Raw genomic sequence first — 25,181 nt, 5'->3', positions numbered from 1 at the left:
AATTAATAAACCGCTTATCGCGGAACGTCAGTGACTCATAATCCTCCTCATATAGGAATCAAATTCCAAAATGATCGGTGGAGCCTACACAAAACTACATCGAGGCAACGTGGAGATACGTAAAATAAAATGACATTATAAGGACCTGAAGAGCGGTTTGTTTTAAAGAACAGAGGGGGCAGTCCGCAGCGTCGAGGCGCAATAGAGAAAGAGAGAGCGAGAGAGAGAGAAAAGAAACCACAATGTGTGTCAAGCAAGTGGCTTGTTAACGGGAAGAAAAAACTTACCAAACTCCTAGTCTACGTATAACAGTGGATCACGGGACGTGACCGGGTACTGTGAAATACAGACATCGCGACAGTAAATAGCCACTTAAGTCATTAAACACCCTCTAATCTCGTTTCTCTTAGGCAATCACCTGTGTATGGCCCTTATTAGCGGTACATTTTGAAACAAATTAACGGTCACTGTTATATATTTTCGATAGAAGTTTTAAAATATAGTAGTAGGACCGAGCGGTTCTAGGCGCTTTAGTCCGGAACCGCGCTGCTGCTAGGTCGCAGGTTCGAATCCTGCCTCGGGCATGGATGTGTGTGATGTCCTTAGGTTAGTTAGGTTTAAGTAGTTTCTAAGTCTAGGGGACTGATGACCTCAGATTTTAAGTCCCATAGTGCTTAGAGCCATTTGAACCATTTTGAACCTACATTTGTTGTTCACTATTCACGCGTTTCCATAATGATCAACGATTTCTCGGTGGGTCATGCCGAGCCCTCTATGGGGTGGTTGTTTACTTTGAGTGTGTTAGCATTTCATAGTACGTGATCGTGTACCGTGTTCCGCGAATGCGAATAGACTGGTGTTTCTGCTAGATTATTACTTTATTTGTATCTCCTTTCCGTTAATAAGCCACTTGCTTGAGTCACATTGTCCAATGTTATTGTTATTATTGCTCCACTTCGCTGCAGGCTCCCCTCTATTGCCTAAAACTAATCGCATGTCCGGTCTCTTCGTGGTTTTTTTACGTACCTCCATGTTACCAATGATGTAATTTTGTTTATGCTTCGCCGACCATTTGGACTTGGATACCTACGTGCGGCTGATTGTGATTCATTGTAGAACGACCACTTAGTGGTTTATTAGTTTTGTCTGGAAATGAATGTTGTTTTCCGTATTTAGGGTTTCTTTCGTCTTATGATTTATTCGCGTGAATACAGTTTTTCTATCTTTATAGCCTTTAAAAGCTTTTTTTTAAATTTTTCACACTGTTGTTATTAGGGTCAGTTACTCTTTCATGATTTATTGTTATACATATGTTTTCAGTGCTACGAAACTGGTTGTGAGCTGATAATAAAAAGATTATATACGAGGTCTGTTAAAAAATCCCGGAACCTTGTCCACAATTTTTTCTACTTTTATCTTTTACTTATTGAGCATGCTCAGCCCCGAAATACTCTCCTTCTCAATTGATACACCGCTCCCAATGTCGATTCCACTTTCGGAAGCAGTGTTGCTACACCTCTTGCTGGATCGCGCGAACGCCGTCCGAGGACTTTCCTTTAGCTCGTCTATCGTTGCAAATCTTCGACCTTTCAGCGTGGTTTTCAACTTCCAAAATAAAAAGAGGTCCGCAGGGTCCACGTTTGGAGAGTACGGAGGATGAGGGAGAACAATGATTTCGTTATCTGTGCATCAGTCACACACCAGCAGTGTGCGGTTTCGTTACCGCAATGCAAGAGCCATTGACTGTGTCGCTACATTTCAGACTGTTTCCTTCTCACATTTTCTCGCAGGCGTCGCAACTCGTCCGGATAGCATCCATGAACAGATTGTCCCTGCGGCATTAATTCATGATGAACTAATCCTACAGAGTCAAAGAAAACTATCAGCATGTCTCTGACATTTGACCTAACCTGAAGAGCTTTTTTTGGTCTTGCAGAGCTATTCCCGACTTACAATTAACAGTCAACCTTGGTCTCAACCGCATAATCGTAGGTCCACGTCTCATCATGAGCTATGATAAGATGAGGAGTATATCGTTCTCATTTGCGCGATCCAAAACATATTCATAGATTGCGAAGCGAAGGTCTTTCTGGTTTCGACTCATGAGCCCTGGCACGAACTTGGCGGCTACACGATGCATTCCAAGATGCTGTGGCAGGATCTCATGACACGATGCAACAGAAACGTTACATTTTCCTGCAATCTCTCTGACAGTCAACCTTCTATGGCATGCACATTATGGTAGACTTTCCTGAAATGAGCGTCGTCAGTTGACACCGAAGGGCGTCCTGAACGACGATCATCTTTAACTTGCGTCCGACCACTTTTAAATCCTGCGAACTATTCGTAACACCGAACACGGCTTAAGCACTTATCACCGTAAGCTTCCTACATTATTTGGTGAGTTTCTGTAAAGGTTTTCTTTAGTTTAACGCAAAATTGAACACACGCGTAGATCCTCTAACTCTCCCAACTCGAAATTCGCAAACTGTGCCATACAACGTTCTACTCAATACAGCGCTGAACAATAACTAACTGACATACAACAATGAAACTTCCGGCAGTTGAATATTAAACACAGGCATGAGCAGGGAAGCCAACCGCATTTAGCTCCAACACAGCACTGGTGGGAAATTGCGAATGTTCCGGAATTTTTTGAATAGGCCTCTTCCAGCTGAAACGGCTTCTTAATTTTTCTGCATTGTGATCTGTGTACATTAGATGGACAGTTCGGAGACGCTGACTGTATCAGCATGACAGTGCACCCTATCATCATAAAGCAGGAAAGCAGCACCTGAGAGGCTCTCTCTCTATCTCTCTCTCTCTCTCCCTCTCTCTCTCTCTCTCCCCTTTTTTTCTTTTTTGACAATGACACCCGCGAACTGCGCGGGCCTACCCAGAGTCGTGGCGTGAACCCAATGCAACACTTTGTGGATGCGTTATGTAATGTCAACGATAGTATCTTGTGTTGCCAGTGTACGCAATAGTGCTCGGGATTTATGAAGTGACGAATATTTTTCCAGAAATTATTTTCAAGCCTATATGTGAAAACTGATAAATAAAAGACCTATTATTATATTGTGAAATGTAAATAATTTCCCACACCAGTATGTATTATTATTTGTATAAGCAGTTTACTGCAAAGAATAATCAATAACAAAATGAAGCAACTGAGATCAAAGATTAAGCTGAGGTCTGCTGTTTTAAATATTGGCAAAAATAATTGTGTTGTGTGAGGTACAAGTAATCTAAAATATAACGTGCAATTTACTGAATGGAGTTTTATAAGTAACTAGATAACCTACTAAGAATGTTTAAAGTTTTGTGTGCACAGCAAACAGGAAAGCGGCCATTAGCGCCTCGAATGGCGATACTGAGTTATTGGTAATTGGTGAAGAATAATTATATTGTGAACAGTCATAACGGTGTAGGATTCTGACATTTAATCCAGCATAAAGAGAAAGGTTGATGTTACTGATTTTCTACGAAAAATTACGTTGGTAAGAATACTCATTCCAGACTGTGTTTTGTCTGCCGACATTACGTGAGCGTATGGAGCGTCAACTTCAAACTGTAAATATAATCAGACATTAATTCTTTCGATCGATATTAGAATATTGGAACTCCGAGGACAAGAACCAACAGGAATTTATTATTTTTCTGTTCTAACAGTGAAAATACCATTCAGTAGAACATTCTTAGACTTTGCATAAATGAAATAATTTTTGTGGCTGGTGCATAAGATTAATTTTTCTCAGAGTAATTTATCAGTGACTTTAAAAAATATATTTACGACACCAGTGTTGTTATGGGAAGAGGTTGTGGTGTGATGTGTTAATTATTTGGTGCATACATTTTAATGTCACGTACTGAGTTAATGAAACAGCAATTCAATATTTATTCGTAGTGTTAAGGGATGACAAAATAATTCATTATGGTCGGACTCAGCAGCACATACAAAGAATTATCAGAGATTCTGTATTTCTTTTAAATAATATTGTTATTCTTTGTGCTACATTTTCAAACGTTTTACAAAAACACGTACACACCACTACAACAACTTTGAGAGTTGGCAATACTCTTAGGATGTGAAGGTTGGCTACAGCGCGCATACACGAGCTCTGGAATCTAAGATATTGTTGTCGCGCTTGGCAGCGCACGGATTAACTTGTAGCAATTTTGAGGCCAGTGTAGGAGCCCGCCTGCTGTGGTGCGCACATGTGTTGGGCGAGGGGGTCGTCGTCGAGCTGCTGTACTGCCGTGTCCGCCAGCAGCGACACAGGATTTCGTATTTAGTTGATATTTTTTTATAATTTGCAGCGCGCTTATTAATTTAAAGAAAAGGGTTTGTGTATGTGCGTAGCAGCAGACGGTAATTTTGATAATGATAGGAGTTGAATTCTTAAGGGAAACCATTGTTAGATTAAGTATGCATTTTTGTCATAGATTTCTTTTGTAATTGTCAGTGAATTGTTTCCTATGTATTTAATTGAGAAATATTTCAGTCTGTCTCAAGAGTTCGATTAATTTGCAATATTGCTTTAATGCCACTGGAGGCAGATTTACATACGAAGCTATTGTTCAAAGAGCTTCTAGCGTTTTGAATTGAATGAGAAAGAATCGCTTTCAGAATATAGTTTTGGAAAAAAAAAAAAGAATTATGTGTTTGGGTTATCATTTATCGAGTTTAGATTTGACCAAACCCTTTCTCATCAATTACACGTAGTTGTAGTAAGCAGCCGCAGCAACAGCAGGAGCCGCCATACAGAATATGCATTGCACTCAGCATGAATAATAAGATTTTTATGTTTTTGTTAAATAATGGAATGCAGCAGATCAAGCAGTGGCAACAGAAAGACTAAGTAAGTTATTTGTTACGCACAGGACCAATAAAATAAAATAGAGTTTAGGCGATCTCTGTAATAGTAAAGTGAACAAGAATACAAGCACAAGATTTTCAGTAGAAAACACGAGATAATAAGATAGAGCTCGCGACCTTCAACTTGAAAGAAACAGAACAAAACCCATCACAATTACAATATCGAATTCGGTCCATTCTCCAGCGCAAAACATTTATACATTTCTGGTTTCTGCTCAAGAGGAAGGATGGGCTGCAAGTCCGCTACGATCAGACGTCTCGAAAATGGCCCGAGCAAAATCAAAGCTGTTATAAAGGTGATGAGTGGGAATACGGCACATTAATGTCACTTACATGTCTGAATACTTTTGATCAAATACTGTAGATGCACTGAGAGCAACTAACTGTCAGAAATAGCATATTTTTTAAGTAAAGTCACTTTCCTTTGCGACGGATTATTTCACTGGTAGCCTCAGCCTCTTTGTGAGACCTGTGGACCACCTGCGTGGCTTTTGGCAAGCGCCGCGCATCCCTTGCCTCGGCTTGCCTTAGCTCTGCACTCTCCGCCCACTCACGCGAGGTATCGGGAAAAAGGAGGAGCGAGGCCACGGTAAACCTCTCAGGCAAATCTCATTGTGCGGCGGTCGAGCGGGCTTGACAAGTGATTCCTGGAGGTCGGCCGGCGCGGAAATCCTCTTAAGGGACGCGGCGGCGCGACGCCGGCCCGTTCTGTTTGTCCGGCGCTGGGACCGCTGCCGGCGCCGAGGGATTCCGCAGGGACGCGTCAGGGCGAGAACTCGCCCGCCGTGCGAGCAGCCGACCTCGAGCACGTCTTACGAGGAAGGCTTTCCGCTCAAAGTTGGCTAATCCATGTGGATATCGGCCATGTGACAGAGTGACAAACATCATCAAACACTCACCAATTCGCCGATGACCTCATCAACTAATTGTGACCAGTGTAATCTCTGAAGTCCTGAGCATGCACGGGGAAAGGGAACAGTAACACTGTCTACAAACATCGGAAATTAACCAATGTGTACTTCGCTCACTCGTGCTATACACTGAAGTGCCAAAGAAAACTGCGTATTCAATACAGAGATACGTTAACAGGTTGAATACTGCGCTGCGGACGGCAACGCCTATATCATACAAAAAGCGTCTGGCGCAGTTGCTAGATCGGTTACTGCTGTTACAATGGCATCAAGACTTAAGTGAGTTTGAACGTGGTGTTACAGTCGGCGCACGAGCGATTGGTCAAAGTATCTACAGGAGCGATGAATTGAGGCTTTTCCCATACGACCATTTCACGAGTGTACCGTGAATTATCAGGAATCTTGTAAAACATCAAATCTCCGACATCGCTGCGGCCAGAAGAAAATCCTCCAACAAGAGGGCAAACGACGACGTGACGGATGTGCCACCCTTCCGCAAATTGCTGCAGATTTCAGTGCTGGGTCATCAGCAAGTGTCAGCGTGCAAACTATTCAGCGAAACGTCATCGGTACGGGCTATCGGAGAATCGTGTGCCCTCGGCTACACGACACAAAACTTTACGCCTCACCTGGACCTGTCAACACTGACATGGCACTGTTGATGACTGGAAATATGTTACCTTGTCGAATGGACGTGTACGAGTATGGAGACATCCTCATGAGTCCATTGACACTGCATGTCAGCAGGTGACTGTTGAAGCTGGTGGAGGATCTGCACAGGTGTGGGGCGTGTGCAGTTGGAGTGATATGGGACCCCTGATATGTCTAGATACGAGTCTGACGTGTTAAACGTGCGTAAGCATCCTGTCTGATCACGTGCATCCACTGACCTCCATTATGCATTCCGAAAGACTTGGACGATTCCAGTGGGACAATACGATACCCCACACGTCCACCAGAACTGCTACAGAGTGATTCTAGGAACACTCTTCTGAGTTTAAACACTTCCGCTGGCCACCAAACAACATAGACATGAACTTTGTTAAGCATATCTTGGATGCCATGCAACGTCTTGTTCAAATCTCCATAATTTATGGAGAGCTCTGAAGGATTCTTGGTGTCAGTTTCCTCCAGCACTACTTCAGACATTAGTCGAGTCCATGTCAGGTCGTGTTGCGGCAATTTTGCGCTCTCGCGGGGGCCCTACGCGATATTAGGCAGGTATACCAGTTTCTTTGACTCATCACTGTGCTAACAGATTTTCTATCATTGTACATTCTTAAAATTGCGATTTGACTACGTAGGTAAAAAGTTCGACATTGTAAAATGTTGTACGATATCCGAAATGATCAGAGAAATAAGCGTAACCCATAGAGGAGGAAGTGTAGCATGCAACACGTACCAGAAACTACAGCAAATAATTATTAGGCATGGTAGGCCAAGGATGAAGTGCTCAGGTTACAAACTCTGTAACAATCTATGCTGATATTCTTCCCTGGCTTTCGACCTGCACACCGAAGTATCTATGACATATATGAAACAAATTTCAGGAGTTGGACTAAAGTTCAGAGTAAAAGCGCATCGCTGATAAATTGCTATCCCCACTGAAAGAGAGTAAAACTCAAGGGCATGTATAATGTGGCACTGTAGACCACTGAATATGGATTGAGTCTAAACCAAAGAAAGATGAAAGTGAAGAGAATTAGTTGAAGTGAAATTAGAGATACACCTTGTGATCTAAAGTATCCGTACATCTGGCTGAAAATGACTTACAAATTCGTGGCGCCCTCTATCGGTAATGCTGGAATTCGATATGGTATTGACCCACCCTAAGGCCTTGATGACAGCTTCCACTCTCGCAGACAAACGTTCAATCAGGTGCTGGAAGGTTTCTTAGGGATTGACAGTCTATTCTTCAAGGACTGCTCCACTGAGGAGGGGTATCGATTTCGGTCGGTGAGGCCTGGCATGAAGCCCCAAGACATCCCAAAGGTGTTCTATAGGATTCCAGTCAGGACTTTGTGCAGTCCAGCCCATTACAGGGATGTTATTGTCGTGTAACCACCCCGCCACTGGCCGTGCATTATGTACAGGTGCTCGATCGTGCTTAAAGATGCATCCCCGAATTGCTCTTCAACAGTGAGAAGCAAGAAGGTGCTAAAAACATCAACGTAGGCCTGTGCTGTGATAATGCCATGCGAAACAACAAGGGGTGCAAGCTCCTCCATGAGAAACACTACCATACCATAACACCACAGCCTCCAAATTTTACTGTTGGCACGACACACACTAGCAGATGACTTTCAACGGGCATTCGCCATACTCACACCCTGCCATCGGATCGACACATTGTACAGCGTGATTAGTTACTCCACACTACGTTTTCTCACTGTTCCATCGCCCATTGTTTACGATCCTTACACCAAGCGAGGCATCGTTCGGCATTTACCGGCGTGACGTGTGGCTTATGAAATCCAAGTTTTCTCACCTCCCGCCTAACGGTCATAGCACTTGCAGAGGATCCTGATGCAGTTTGGAATTCCTATGTGATGGTCTGTGGCGATGTTTGCCCATTACACATTACGACCCTCTTCAACTGTCGGCAGTGTCTGTCAGTCAACAGACGAGGTCGGCCTGTACGCTTTTGTGCTGTACGTGTCCATTCACGTTTACACTTCACTATCACATCGGAAACAGTTGACATAGGGATGTTTAGGAGTATGGATATCTCGCTTAAAGACGTATGACACAAGTGACACACCAATTCGAAGTCCATGAGTTCCGCGGAGTGCCCCATTCTATTCTCTCACGATGTCTAATGACTACCGAGGTCGCTGATATGGAGTATCTGGCAGTAGGTGGCAGCACAATGCACCTAATATGAAAAACGCATGTTTTTGGGGGGGTGTCGGGAAGCTTTTGATCACATAGTGCAAACTCATCGTCGAAAGTGGGGCAGTGAATTAGATGAATTTGAAGAATTCTGCTACGACAGAAGCAAAATAACATCATACGAGCAAAATTAATTTAAGGAGCAGAATAGAACAAGCGAAGACAGCATTGGTCCCTAAAAAATTCTACAAGTATGAAACACTTGTGCTAATTTCAGGAAGAAATTTCAGCGAACGTACGTTTTGAGTACGGATTGTAGGTAAGTGAACTATAGATTTCTAGGCGCTACAGTCTGGAACCGCGCAGCCGCTACTGCCGCAGGCTCGAATCCTGCCTCGGGCATGGCTGTGTGTGATGTCCTTAGGTTAGTTAGGTTTAAGTAGTTCTAAGATCTAGTGGACTGATGACTTCCGAAGTTAAGTCCCATAGTGCTCAGAGCCATTTGTACCATTTGAACCACCAAATATTTGAAAACAAATCGTTATACATGTTTTACACCAGCTGGCATAGAAAGGGCAACACCGTGAACAAACAGAAACTAAAAGTTTGTCAAATAATGTTATTTCGAGAGGAAATGAATTAGGAGAACTAAAGGAGGAAATGTTTCAGATATTATTTGGCACTTAGAAATATGACAATACACAACGGAAAAAAGTGAAAGGCAGCACATACTATCTTGTAAAAATTATTTGATGCATTTTTATGTATGTATTTCCTCGAATAAATAAATTTTGATAATTTGTAATGTTTTGACGACACTTTTCCTTGTCTTTCAGTTCTCAGCAGCATATGAACTCTGTGAAGACCTTTGGCTATGAATGTTGATTAGATGTGTAATAACTTGTATCATCATCACAAGTTCCTTATTCTGTTACTATAATTGGATATTTTCTCAGAACTACACCTTCGCCCTTGAGCTGCACGACTGTACAGAGACGGCACTGATAACATTCTAAGTTTTGGCACCTACGTGAAAGAACAACGACCGTTAGTATTAGGTGAGTCTCAGAACGCGAAGAATATGCCATGGGCATTGCTGGAGGCACTGTTGGTACGTCTAGTGGACCTAGACAAAGTATGACAACAGTGCTTATCATTGTTGCCACATACTGGCGAACATACAATTGCCCTTCAACAATTATCAGATCAATACTGTTTTAAGGTTCAGTAGATCCGTACACCATGATTCTTGGATGGACCTGCAAGATCGTTCCCTCCTTTAATGTTTCAACAAGCTGTCTACGGACACATTGGCGTAGATATGACCGCCCCAGACTTACGCGACGCTCATCGCTGAAAACCGCAGAATGCCGGTCAATGCCTCACATCCCTCTGGCTCAACATCACGCAAGTGTTGTTGTCTGCGGTTTGGTGTCAGCTGGAAACGACGTAATGACATATTGCTCTCTACAATTTTTATTTTTCAGGCTTACATTTGACAATTAGGGCTCGCCATCTGATAAGTTTTGTGCGAACCGTAGTGCTTCAGCTGAGGCCGCGAGCAGCACTAAGTGGAGGAGGTCTTTTTTGTTGAAAATAGAGCTGTAATTACTTCTTGAAATTATAATACATAAACGTAAATGTCGTGTGAGTAGGGTCTCCCATCGGGTAGACCGTTCGCCGGGTGCAAGTGTTTCGATTTGACGCCACTTCGGCGACTTGCGCGTCGATGGGGATGAAATCACTCACGGCACTGGTCGCGAAGTATGTCTTGCAATGTGTCGTCAGTCGTGATGTCCATGGAGCGTGCGTCTCATTCTTAGTTTATTGTACGAGATACTTCTCGCATGTCATTTCTTTTCCTAACTGTTCTATTACGTATGTTCTGTTAGCGTCTTTGTAGAGTATGTACTGAGGACTACTTGACTGAGAAATAACGGCTCCGGTCTCGTAAACTGACATACGGCCTGGAGAGCGGTGTGCTGACCACATGCCCCTCCATATCGGAATCCATTGACGCCTGTCGTCTGAGGATGACATGGCGGCCGGTCGGTACCGTTGGGCCTTCATGGCCTCTTGATTGGCTAGTTTTTTTTAACGTAATTGATTACATGCTTTACGTGGCCTCTGGTACAATAACCGATCACTAATTCTCCTACTTAATACATTGACGGATTCCTGTTTTAATTTTACAGTGTATTGTCATTTCAGTGTTTACTGTCGTTTGTACGTTATGTACGTGTGGTTCCTTTGTCTCGTGATTGGTGTTAATATCAGAGGAATCCGTCCTGCTCGATTCTTAATCTGAACTAACTTACTCGACTTTCTGTCGTCCATGCAATGTTGATTTGGACACACTTCTCTATAGATATTGTGTTCAATTCTCGAGATATGATCTTTGTGTTTGTTTAATAGTCCCCATCTGTCAGCGTCTACGTAAGCGGCTGCATAGCTCACAACACAGAGCTATATATTCCGTAGCTTCAAACTCCCCATACTGGCATTGGCCACTGTGTGCAAGCGAAACGCGCCGCAAATGCGCTAGGTAAGGGCCGCGTCCAGTCAGAAAGTGAACAATGCCACAGATCCGGGTGACATATTTCGTTCGTAACTGATCCCTGATGCTGGGGAAATAGTACAGCCCACGACTCTTATCACTTTGGTCCCATTCTCGTTGCCAGGAGTTTACTTGCCGTTCCTGCTCGACACTCTCTCCTGTAATTTTCAGCCAGTAAGATGCAGCTACGTATTTGGTGGTTATATCTGTAGGAGAGACACCCAACACCACACACAGTGCCTCTGGTGAGGTGATAGGGAATGCCCCCAAAAATTTCAGGAACATACACCTCTGTCCGCGCCCCACAGTTATCCTATACACCAGAAGCGTGAGTCAGCATGGCCACACACTTGCCGCACACACATCACCATCCATCCTGCAGCTATAGCGCTATAGTCACCTGTCGCTGCGATGTGTCGGTATGGTGCTGTCATGTCAGTCATGCCAGTGATTTGACATTTTTCATGTTCCAAAACATGGCTGCACGTACTCGTCCTGTGGACATCTGTTGCGATCTCCACCAGTAAAATTACAGTAAAGTTAGACACACCCAACAACCAGCAAGTATTCACACTGTTCTTCAACTGCAGGAATGGCTGTCTGTTGTATTGAAAGTACGCTGATACAATTGTGAAATTTTAATCAACGCTTCGAAAAGCTTGAAAATACAGGAATACTGGTTGTATATGGTCAAGGTGTCTACGATGTAACTTTTTTCCATTTCCATCAGTGCTAGGTCCGCATTTTACCTCCGCCTTGCTCCGTCCGACGTGACTTACTTTGCTTCCAAGGTATCAGATTGTAATGTCCCCACAGCAAATACCCTCTACCAGGCACCAATTAATCATTTTCAATCAAACCATCCACATTCATTCACTTTGGAAAAGCTATCTGATCTGATTTTCTCGTAATATATGCAGCGACAGCTCGTCGACGCCATAGTATTTTCTAATGCATTTATTCTTTGAAATACCAGAGATGCATGTATGCATTCTCCATGGTTGTTAGACGGGTAACTAGGACAGCTTCTTGAGTATCTGTTGAAGGATTGACGTGTTTCTGAGAGATGCATATTCTGCTTTTCTTCTCGCTAAAGCGAGCCAATTAACATTTGGGCCGCTATCGGTGTGTTTTGAAGAGAAAGAGATTGTAAAAGGAAAATAATTTAGGCGTGGAATCACCGGAGATCTGGACATGTAATGGAGATGGATTTAATACACGATTTCCTCCATAAATAAGGTTGGTGACTTCTTTATTGTGGAGTGAATGAACGAATCAGTTTTTTCTGAATCATTTGTTGATCACGTGGGCCCTGTATTTAGTGGGGAAGTTTCAGCTGTGTCGAAGAGAGCTTGCAATCACTGAGTCTGTGTTAAATCGTCCAAAAAGGCTTCGTGCACATCTGGAATTCGCAATCTTTCGTAAAAGGAACAAATTGTCAAAACGATTGATTCTCCCGACTGACTGCAGTGTTTAACAGTAATAATAAATGTAAAGATCTCTTACAGCAAGCCAGCCGCTGATACCAAGACGAAGGACTCCACCAAAGATTCTATTTGGCTGATTCCTTTTATCACTATATCACGTAATGAAATATTATATTAAAAACGGTACATAGAAGAAGAAGAGAAAGAGAGAGAGCGAATGAAAATACAGATAATACTAACAATCCTCCATTAGTCTAATTTTTCGCCTGTCTTATCACGGATCATCCAAGAACTGGGAGGGCCTTACTTTACTGTATAGACTTACGTGTGAAGGTGAAGGGATCTTAAAGACAACAGATACACGTCTATACAGACAAGACATTACACAGAGATAGCGGCTAGCTGCATTGATAATCTATTCTTAGATTAAAGAGACGTCAACTTATTATCCGAACATCAAAATTTTAAAATGGCCAATCCGTGGCAGGACACGTTTTTGGACGTTGCTAAAATAATTTTGTTGTCTGTTCCATGTCAACTACGACCTGCTAACCTAACTGACGCTTGGAAAAGAGAGGAAAGACTCGCAGGTGATACAATTGGATCCACAAATAAAGCCGAAAGACAGCACGCTGCGCGCTGAGAAAAGATCAGATTTGTATTATTTATATTATATTTATTTATTTATTTATGTTATTAAAGATTTATTTATATTATTTATTTATTTATTTATATTATTAAAGCTTGCTTGTACAGTGGAAGTATACGCTTTTATACTTAGTGCTATTTGATATTGGAACATGGATTATTTGTGTTAATGTTAGAAATAGGAAGTGTTTTGATTGACCTGACCCAGTTGCATTTAACTGTATGTGTACATTAAGAAATTAGACACAGAAGTACTCTCGTGTGAAGGAAGTTACATTTAGTGACAGTAGAACATTTATATGGTTTAACTAGGGCAATGTTTAGGATGAATCAAGCAGAGCAAAGCAGCACGCATCAGCCTTCAGCTCATAGCACTGATAATAACGAAGTAGTAAGAAGTGTGGTAGGACCGATGGTTACAGATAGCGCAGCAGAACGACCTGTTGACACGGCTGCGAGTGTAACAGCGAGTACGCAGCAGGCATTAGATCCATTGGTAATTATAATGAGACAGATGCAGATGATAACCGAGAGCATGAATACTTTGAAAACAGACATAAATGCGAAACTTGCCTCAGTTACTGAAGGGCAAAATGATTTGAGTACGAAATTAGCCTCAGTTACCGAAGGGCAAAATGATTTGAATACGAAATTAGCCTCAGTTACTGAAGGGCAGGAAAATCTGAAAACCGATATTAAAGCACAGTTAGTGACAGTCCCTCAAACTCAAGAAGAGATGAAATTGGTCCAGACTGAGATTAAGCAGCAGTTACAAGACAGTTTTTTCCGAATTAGAGCAGCGGATAGAGGCGAAGGCCAAGGAACTCAAAGATCAGGCCGAAGAGACGGAACGAAAATTAACTGCACAAATAGAACTGGTGAAAACACAATGACAGGAATCTACTCAGCGCGTACGTGTCGAAATGAAGGAGTATGTGGCTATTAAGATAGATACCGTACGGGAACAAGTGGAAATGGTTCCGCAATTAGTACAAAAGCAAGACGCCATGGCATGTGCAACTGCGCAACTTCCTGAATTGGCAGGTACACGGACTAACCTAATGGAAAGCGTTGAACATCAGACAGATCGTCAAGACGTTATAGACCACCAAATTAACGTATTAACGGGTAAATTATCCGAAATCACATTAGAAAACAAAAGGTTAAGGTCTGAAAACGTTGAGCAAAATTTTATGGCAGCATTCCAGAATTTATCTGGCAAACAGGAAGAGAATTTGTTTGCGAAAGGACTTGAGGAGGTGCGACAGCAGTTAGGTGCTGATTTTGAGCATTGGAAACAAACAATAGAAGAGTCGATGCGCGCTTCACGACAAAGCTCAGAACTTCTGCTGCTTCCCTAAGCAGCAGAAGTTGGCAACGACAATAGAGCCAGTTACTGCCCATTCGCACACAATACCGACTTGTGCAAGTAATGCAAACATTAAATTGCCACAAGCTGGTTGTTCGCGTGAATTCTTATCTACCGGGGATTACGAAAGCCTTTGCCATGCCGAAGAAATAACGATAAAGCATCGGCAATTCCAGATTTTTAACCCTGACAAAAGGGGGGTCCATCCAATTGTTTTTATTCGAAGTTTCAGAGGAGTGCTACCCAGAAATTGGTCGGAGTGGCAGAAGATCAGATTTGTTACATGATATATACAAGGTTCGGGGGCGATCTGGGCCTCGGACATGACTTCTGTTTGCCCGACATATGAAGATTTTGAGAAGGCGTTTTTAGCAGTTCTGGTCAGAAGGGGTACCGGAACGCCTAAGGCAGGAGGTGCTCTACCCAGAGCCTTTCTCCTTTTTGAAAGGAACCCTTAGAAGGTATTTCGAAAAATATATAAATAAAACGAGATACTGGAACAGACCTATGCCCTTGCCAGACATAATGAACATACTTAAGGCAAGACTATCAACTAGCATCCGGAATCAATTGATTTACGGCAACGACAAAGACTTGGAGTCGTTCCTCACGACATTAGACCATATAGATATTATCGAAGAGAACAACCAGAAAGCCCGTAATAACAGATTCCAATATAGGGCGATAGAACCTCCGCCAAACGGTAGGCAAGGTGGAAGTATGGGTTATACCAATGGCGATCAATCGACACTTAGAAGGAATGAACAGAGATCGTTAAATAATGGAGGAACCCCTCAAAATCTCAATAGTAATCCCGGCAACCGTCTTGCGAGGGGCTATTCAAGGAACAACAGGAACGGAAAGAGATACAACCCCGTGCGGGGGAACGAAAGAAATTTCAGACCCCAAGCCTGGAATAATAACAATAATAGAAAGTGGAATCAACCGGGAGGAATGAATTCAAATAGCCAACATCAGTGGGGACGGACATCTCCGATTCAACCGGTAATTACCGAAGTCAAGGATGATATCAACCAGCAGATAAATCAAAATCCAACAAACTCATAAGGACCCACTCGTGCCCCGGAGGGACGGTCAACAATTGGTTGAGGGGCAACAGGATATGTGTACCCATGCTAACGTATAATGATGGACGATTACTGGCAGTTGAACTGACCGAGGACTTAGAACCACAAGATGAGGATAAGGAACAGGTGGCAGTAGCCGAAGTGCAAGTCATTATGGAGACCGTACCTATAGTGGCAGTTTTAGACACAGCTGGAACCACAAATGTTATTTCGGAGGCACTATTCAACAGGATCAGAAATATAAGACGAGTACCAGTTTTTCCAGTTCAAAATTGCAGAATAATAGGCGCCGTTGGGGCTCGATCGGCTAATGTAAAGGTGCAGTCACTACTTGGTGTGGAATTCGGAAATGTAGCAATATTAAGCACATTCCTTGTTGTGAAAGATTTGGTGGTAGATTGAATTATCGGAGTCGACAGCCTACATCAATACGGATGCAGAATAGATTTCAAAACAGGAAAAAATTGGTTGAATGTTAATAAACAAGAAATTGAGTTGGAGTTGTTGGAAAAAAAAACCTTACGAGAAAATATAATTGTGGGATCAGTGTACAAGTAATCAGGACGGCCCAAAATTCTAAACAGCACGTAGTTAATGAGTTACAAGTCAAAGAAGATTTCGGTCAATTAGTGTTTGAAAAGTTAAATGAATCCGACTGCATTATCGAAAATCAGAAGAAGCAGCTCAATGAATTATTATTAACGTATGAAAACGTTTTTGATGAAAGGCCAGGAGTTATTAAGGGATACATATGCCATCTCTACATTAAGCCGCACGAAACGTATTGTAGAACTTTCTATCCTGTTCCCTGGAGTTTAAAGGCTCAAGTTCAAAGGAAATAGATCGCATGTTTAAATGGGGTTTGATAGAACCCTCTACAAGCCCATCTCCTCCCCATTGTTAGTCGTGCCAAAAGCAAATGGGACTGTTAGACTAGTACTCGACGCCAGAGAAATAAATAAAATTTTAATTCCAGTGAGAACGCATCCGGAAAACATAGACGAACTTATACAACGGTTTCAGGATGTCAAATATTTGACGAGCATTGATTTGCGGAGCTCTTACTGGCAAGTCAAGCTGGATGAGTCATCAAGGAAGTATACGGCTTTCATTTATTCCGGAAGAAGTTACCAATTTACCGTAGTTCCTTTCAGATTCAACATTAGTGCTGGAATCTTTATAGCAGCTCTAGATTATGCACTAGGCCCAGAACTCAGAAGCAGGATAACAGTGTTTGTTGACGATTTGCTTATTGCATCGAAAACTTGGGAGGAGCATATTACCTTACTGAATCGAGTGTTGGACGTGTTGAAAACCACAGGAATAACTGCTAACCTACAGAAATCCCATTTTGCAGTAAACAGAATCAACTTCCTGGGGCATATAATTGACGCAAAGGGAATTTTACCAACCAAGGAGAAGCTAATTGCAATTAGTAAGTTTCCAAGATCCAGGAATAGGAGGCAATTAAAAGGGTTTATGGGCCTTGCCTCATTTTTTAGAAGATACATAACAAATCAGGCGATGAACGCAGCAGCTCTAAATAGTCTGTTGAAGAAGGATGTGCCCTGGCTCTGGACATTAGAGTGTCAAGAAGCATCCGAAGAGATAAAGAAGCAATTAGTAAATGCACCAACTTTGTACCATCCGGACATGCAAGAAGAATTTTACTTGTCAACAGACTCTTCGAATGTGGGTATTGGAGCGTGCCTTTTCCAAGTACGTAAGATAAATGGACAACTCACCTTCTGTCCTATTGCGTTTGCTAGTCGTGTTTTGTCCAACTGTGAACGAACTTACACGACGACAGAATTAGAGGCTCTTGCGGTCATCTGGGGATTTAAAAAAATTCATTATTATCTATATGGGTCAAATACTGTCGTATATTGCGATCATCAATCATTAACGTTTTTACAAATGTATAAATTGTTACACCCGAGACTGGCTAGATGGACTCTCGCTCTGCAACAATACCAACTTAAGTTCGTGCTTGTCTCAGGGCAGCAAAATATTATTGCTGACGCTCTATCAAGGTCACCACAGGATTTGACTATAGAGATAGAAGTATCAAAAGGGAGTAAGCACCCATTATGCTCTATATTAGTCCGAGAACCAAAAGAATTAATTTCGTGCGATCTGTGTGGACCGTTAACTGCTTCAAGAGGAGGTGTTAGATATGTGTTGGCATTTCTTGACGTGTGTACGAAATACGTAAAGCTATACCCGATAAAGGCGGCTACAGCCAAAGTAATTGGAATAAGATTAACAAGGGATTATCTTCCACATGTTGGTATACCTAAGGCGATAATAACAGACAATGCTAAGATATTCACGGGACTCCGATGGAAACAGGCTTTGTCTCAAGTCGGTGTGAAACACATACTAACATCATTTTACCACCAACAAGGCAATTTGGTTGAGAGAATTTTTGGAGAGTTCAATCGCTTTATGATGACCTATTGCCATAACAAGCAGACTGCGAGGGCAAATTATGTAGAAGAATTTGAGCAGATGTACAACAACATTTCCCACTCCTCCATTGGTTATACACCTCATGAACTGATGTTCGAGGCGAAAGAAGAAAACTTCTTTACTGAACATATGCCCAAAACTCAGGAAACTGAGGTGCCTTGGGAAGAAAAAATAAGACAAGCCATCATAAATATGAAGCAAAAGGCTGATTAGAGAAAACAAAAATATGACAAATTAATCAAGAGGGTACAGGCGTACCACGTCGGAGAGAAGGTACCAGTCAAAAGACATACCAAATCATCCTTGATAAAGAAGAGTATAAAGAAATAGGAGTTATTATACACTGGCCCATACATCATTCTACAAATTCCGAACCCTGGGGCTTATCTGTTAGAATACCCGGGATCTAAGAAAATTAAAGGGTTATTTTCCCATAACGACTTGAAATAATTTAATGAAGATTAGAAGATAGGGATGAATGGTGTTGCGAGTGACAGAGATGAACGTTTGTAAAAACATAACAATAATCTGTGTGTGTTTAGTGTTAGAAAACTTTAAACTGAAATAATTAATCAGTGACACAGATTGTAGAAATAGTGAATAACTATAACTATCGAGTGCTGTATAAAAGATAGTGGAGATAGGCTTCACCTGTGTTTGGGTAAACATAGAACTTTAGCATTGCTAATGTCATCAAGAATTATAAAGGATCTGAATGACCTTCAAGAAGAAAGAAATATTTTCCGAAAATGACGCTGCATAATCAAAAGATGTTCCCAGTGAATGTTCATATATAATTTCAAGTGCACGCTTAGATGTGTAAACGTGTGAAGTGAAATGATGCGTTTAGGCAGTGAATCATGAGTGACGGTTAACGCCGCAAAGATAATTTCCCGCGCAAAACAATTGACGTCGGCGCGAGAATTACAATCGATATTGACGACACAGATATGCTTTGTAAGAGACTCGCATCAAACGCGAGGGGAAACTGATTGACATTCAACTTCAGAAAAGTTCATAATTAGAGGTTAAGAGTTGTTGATTTATTGTTGAATGTCAAAAGAAGTTAATATTCATAGAATTAGTAGTTATTTAATGTGTCTTGTTCACTTTGGAATTTTGTTTGCAAATCCATTTCCATGTATGTGCATGTATGAATGCCGGATGAATCAGAGAATAAATGAAAGAAGTGAATCCTCATCCCTCGCCACTAATAACTTTTACATTACAGCAATCAAGCGGAGAAATATATGTATTTAGGATAAAAATTTTATGAGTATAGGTAAATGATATAACTTTTCAAGGAAATGATGGATTATGTCTTTGCAGAAAATGAACCACACTTTCCATTATTCGATGATTTGAATCCAAAATCTACTGCAAGTTGCATGAATCCTTTAAATTACGAAGAGTAAATCATTGACAGAAAATGTGTCAGAAGTTTTGGACTTATAAGCACAATTGGTGACTAAGCGATATGCTAAGTCCAAAAGAAAATTCAAACTAGAGTAAATATTATGATGTTTTCGGCAACAGCATTAGTCAATGGATAAATGGGTCCTTAAGAAAAAGGATGCATGAAGCCATAGGGATTTTGTTTTCAAAAAGGAGAATCTTGGACGGTGCAACCTAACCAGTTCTTTTACAGGAAGAGTTTCCCTTTCGGTCATTGCTAATTCTTTTGGAATGAATGTTGCGTGTAAAATCTGGTATCCCTGTCTCTTCTACTCCTCCCATTGTGGGCCGCATAGAAGACCGACTACAAATTTGGACGTCGGGGACATGCAACATCCGGGGGAGTTTCAGCACCGCAAGATATTGTCGTGGGAACAAGATTGTAAAAAAAAAAAAAAATAAAAAAATAAAAGACACTAGAGTTATTGATTGTAATTTTTTCTTTTAGCTAGAGGCACAAATCACTCTTTTCCAAATCGTTATATAAATCTATCCATCTCTTTCCCTTAGAGATCAATTTCAAAATTAATTTTTTTTCTTCTGTAGGCTTTCCTATCTTCTATGTACCGTAGGCTGGGGTCTAGGTTTAAGAGGTTTTCCAAGATTCTCTGCTTAAGAAAGTTCCCGAATGGGTAGACCCTGATAACAGTTTCATGAAAGTTCATCTTCCTTGGTTGTGCAGAGCACACATAACACCTTGATGCACGTAAAAGCAATACAGCCGTGGTATCTGTCTCTTCATTTCTTCTGTTTTCAATGTTTCTTTTCTTCGTCTGTTTTATACATATTTTTTTTTTCGGTCGGAGGACCGACACTCATCACTTCCGGGCTACCCACACTAATAGATAGCTCGCGAAGTGTGTTCGGTAAATCAAAATTAGGCTCACAAACTTCGCTCGCTGCGAGGGGAATTGTATTGTCCATACAGCAAATAGCCTCTACCACGCACCAAATAATCATTTCAATCAAACCAACCACATTCATTCACTTTGGATAAGTTATCTGATCTGATTTTCTCGTAATATATGCAGCGACAGCTCGTCAACGCCAAAGTATTTTCTAATGCATTTAATCTTTGAAATAACAGAGATGCATATATGCATTCTCCATGGTTGTTAGAGGGGTAACTAGAACAGCTTCTTGAGTATCTGTTGAAGGATTGAAGTGTTTATGAGAGATACATATTCTGCTTATCTTCTCGCTAAAGCGAGCCAATTAACATTTGTGCCGCTAGCGGTGTGTTTTGAAGAGAAAGAGATTGTAAAAGGAAAATAATTTAGGCGTGGAATCACCGGAGATCTGGACATGTAATGGAGATGGATTTAATACTCGATTTCCTCCATTAATAAGGTTTGTGACTGTTTTATTGTGGAGTGAATGAACGAATCAGTTTTTTCTGAATCATTTGTTGATCACGTGGCCCTGTATTTAGTGGGGAAGTTTCAGCTGTGTCGAAGAGAGCCTGCAGTCACTGAGTCTGTGTTAAATCGTCAAAAAAGGCTCCGTGCACATCTGGAATTCGCAATCTTTCGTAAAAGGAACAAATTGTCAAAACGATTGATTCTCCCGACTGACTGCAGTGTTTAACAGTAATAATAAATGTAAAGATCTCTTACAGCAAGCCAGCCGCTGATACCAAGACGAAGGACTCCACCAAAGATTCTATTTGGCTGATTCCTTTTATCACTATATCACGTAATGAAACATTATATTAAAAACTGTACATAGAAGAAGGAGAGAAAGAGAGAGAGCGAATGAAAATACAGATAATACTAATAATCCTCCATTAGTCCAATTTTTCGCCTCTTATCACGGATCATCCAAGAACTGGGAGGGCCTTACTTTACTGTATAGACTTAGGTGTGAAGGTGAAGGGATCTTAAGGTCAACAGATACACGTCTATACAGACAAGACATTACACAGAGATAGCAGCTAGCTGCATTGATAATCTATTCTTAGATTAAAGAGACGGCAACTTATTATCCGAACCCCAAAATGTTAAAAGATCTCCATAACTTCGTCGTGACCATCAACTCTGATACGTTTCTTGATATTATAATTTCTACTAAGTCTCATTATTTCCATATTTTTCCAGTTTCCTCTCGATCCACATTATGTATTCGTTAGACTGTTCATTCCATTCAACAGACAATGTAATTTCTTTTAACGTTCAAATAGAATAGTAACGTCATTAGCGAATCTTATCACTGATATCTTTCCTGCCTGAATTTTAACCACTTTCGGAACCTTTCGTTTCTCGCTATTGTAATTTCTACTAAGTCTCATGGCTTTCATCTTTTTCCAGTTTCCTCTCGATCCATATTATGTATTTGTTAGATTGTTCATCCCATTCAACAGACCATGCAATTCTTTTTCACATTCAATGAGGATAGCAACGTCATCGGTGAATCATTCATATCCTTCCAGCATCAAATTTAGCCATTTCCTGGAACCTTCCTTTTACAAGAGTGTACACTGAAAAGTAGGGGAGAAAGTATGAAAGCCAGTCTTCCACACACTTTATTCCGAGCACTTCGCTCGTAATCTTCTGATCTTATTGTTCACTCCTGATTCCTGTACATATTTTGAGACTGTATCAACCGTCTTTCTCTGTAGCTTACTATTACTTTTCTCAGAATTACGAACACCTTACAGCATTTACATTGTCGATTGCTTTTGTATGCCTGTAAATCCTGTGGGATTATCTCAGCAGTCTTTTAGGTCTTGCTTCCTTTACGAAACGCAAAGTCTTAACTCCTTTCTGTGGCGTCTTTACGGTTTCTAAAAACAGTCTGTCGTCTAATAGATCCTTAGTTTTCTCTTCCATTCTTCTGTATATTATTCTTGTCAACAACTTCGATGCATGAGCTGTTAAGCTGACTGTGCGATAGTTCTCGCACTTTTTGTTAGGACCTTGCTATCTTCGGAATAGTGTGAATGAGGTTTTTCGCACAGTCATCTGGTGTATTGCCAGATTCATACACTCTACACACCATCTTGTATAATGGTTTTGCTGTCATCTTCTCCAATGACTTTAAAAATTCCGATGGAATGCTATCAATCCTTTCTGCCTTATTTGATTTTAATTCATCCATAGTTCGTTTACATCCTGATTATAATACCGAATGCTCTATGTCTTTCCTTGCTACTCCTGTTTCTTCGTCTATCACGTCATCAGACAAGCCCTCACCTCATGGACGCCTTCAGCCTAGTCTTTCCACCTATCTGCTCTCTCTCCTCTGCATTTAAGAGTGTAGGTCCCATTGCACTCTCAGTATTACAACTCTTCCTTTTAATTTCATCGACGATTGTTTTGACTTGACAACATGCTGTATGAGTGCTTCCGGCGATCATTTATTTTTCGACTTCTTCGTATTTTTCCTGCAGCCACTTCGCCTTGGCTGGCCAGCAATTCCTAAGTTAATTATATTGCTGTATTCCTGTGTTTCCCAAAACACTTACGTCTTCCCTCTTTCGTCGATCAGTTGAAGTATATGTTCTATTACCTGAAATTTTTCCGGGATAACCTTCTTTGTACCTAAGTTTATATGTTCAACTTGTGTGACTGCCCTTGTTAGATATGTACATTTCTCTTCAACTGTGTACTCTGGTATTCCTTATCGCAGTTTCCAGAGACTTAACGAAATTAAAGAGCGTCTCATCATTCCTCGGCGTTTCAGTATCCCGCTCCCATTCACAGTGATTGCTCCGGACGATACTCTTCACTATTACTAAGTTGTGTTCTGATTCTACATCTATGCTTGGATACGTCTTACGATCAAATACCTGATTTCAGAATCTTTCTCAGGCCACGATGTAAACTAGCAAAAATTTTCCCTTGTCTCCTGATCTTTTCCAAGACTACATACTCCTCTTGTGATTCATGAACAGAAAATTCGCTAATACCCTGTGAAATTTATTGTGCAACTAATAATTGTTTTTCCTTTCTCATTTCTACTGCTAAATCAATATTGTCCTGTAAAACCTTCTTGTGTTGCTTCCCCTACATCCGCATTCCTATCTTCTATGACTAATAGATCCTCATCTCCATTACATACGGCATTACCCGAAAAATACTGTCATATACTTTCTTTATATCATCATCTTCTATTTGTGGTGCAGCCATGTATACCTTAATTGCCGTCGTCGGTTTTTTGGGTTGGCAGGAGAGGCAACTCCGGTATGAGAAGAAGCCGAAAGGCACGCGTTTTAGCTCACGCAGGCTGGCGTGAGGTCTGGAACAGGACAAGGAAATTAGACTGTAGAAAAAACTGACGTAGCTGGTGGAATACTTAACTTTAATCCATAAATGGCGAACGTCGCTCTTGACGGTACATGTTTTACAGCATAAATACTAACTGGTAATGGCGCCTTGCTAGGTCGTAGCAAATGACGTAGCTGAAGGCTATGCCAACTATCGTCTCGGCAAATGAGAGCGTATTTTGTCAGTGAACCATCGCTAGTAAAGTCGGTTGTACAACTGGGGCGAGTGCTAGGAAGTCTCTCTAGACCTGCAATGGCGGCGCTCGGTCTGAAATCACTGGTAGTGGCGACACGCGGGTCCGACGTATACTAACGGACCGCGGCCGATTTAAAGGCTACCACGTAGCAAGTGTGGTGTCTGGCGGTGACACCACAGTCGGCGTTAGGCTTCCTATATGATCTGATGAGAAAAAACCTGTCACTGAGCTGTTCAAAGTAGGTAATTTTCTGCCCTCCCTTCCTAATCATAACGAATCCCACTCCCGTTATACCATTGTCTGCTGTTCTTGATATTAACTGGTATTCGTCTGTCCAGAAATCCTTGTCTTCTTTGCATTTCATTTTACTGGCCCACACTAAATCATTATTGAGCATTTGAACTTCTTTTTCAGGTCTTCTAGCTTTCCTACTGCGTTCAGCCTATCGAGTTCCCATCCTTCGACACGTAGGATGTTATCCTTTCGTTGACTATTCAGTCTTTCTCTCCTCCCGGAGCTCCGAATGAGAAACTAATCCGGATTTTTCCAATAGAGGGATCATCATGACACTTTTCAATTACAGGCGTGATATCGTGTGGGTGGTACACCTGTTGTATCTTTAATGCAATGGTTTCCATTGCGTTCTGCGTCATCATGCCACCGATCGCTGCTGATTCATCCCAAGTGGCAAGAAGGTCGCTGGCAGAATGAGGGAGACGTCTTAAGCCGGAAGTCCTCGGCCACCGTTGGTGATGAATTTTATTCAAAATTTAAGCAGTGGCGGGGTTAGAATGTGTCACCCATGATGGTCTGATTACTAACGAATGACGCTACCCTCAGATAAAGGTTCAGTTCTTCTAACTACAAATACACTCCTGGAAATTGAAATAAGAACACCGTGAATTCATTGTCCCAGGAAGGGGAAACTTCATTGACACATTCCTGGGGTCAGATACATCACATGATCACACTGACAGAACCACAGGCACATAGACACAGGCAACAGAGCGTGCACAATGTCGGCACTAGTACAGTGTATATCCACCTTTCGCAGCAATGCAGGCTGCTATTCTCCCATGGAG

Source organism: Schistocerca cancellata, chromosome 6, assembly GCF_023864275.1.
Source record: "Schistocerca cancellata isolate TAMUIC-IGC-003103 chromosome 6, iqSchCanc2.1, whole genome shotgun sequence".
In the NCBI taxonomy this organism is placed as follows: domain Eukaryota; kingdom Metazoa; phylum Arthropoda; class Insecta; order Orthoptera; family Acrididae; genus Schistocerca; species Schistocerca cancellata.
Note: the sequence above shows the minus strand (reverse complement) of the source record.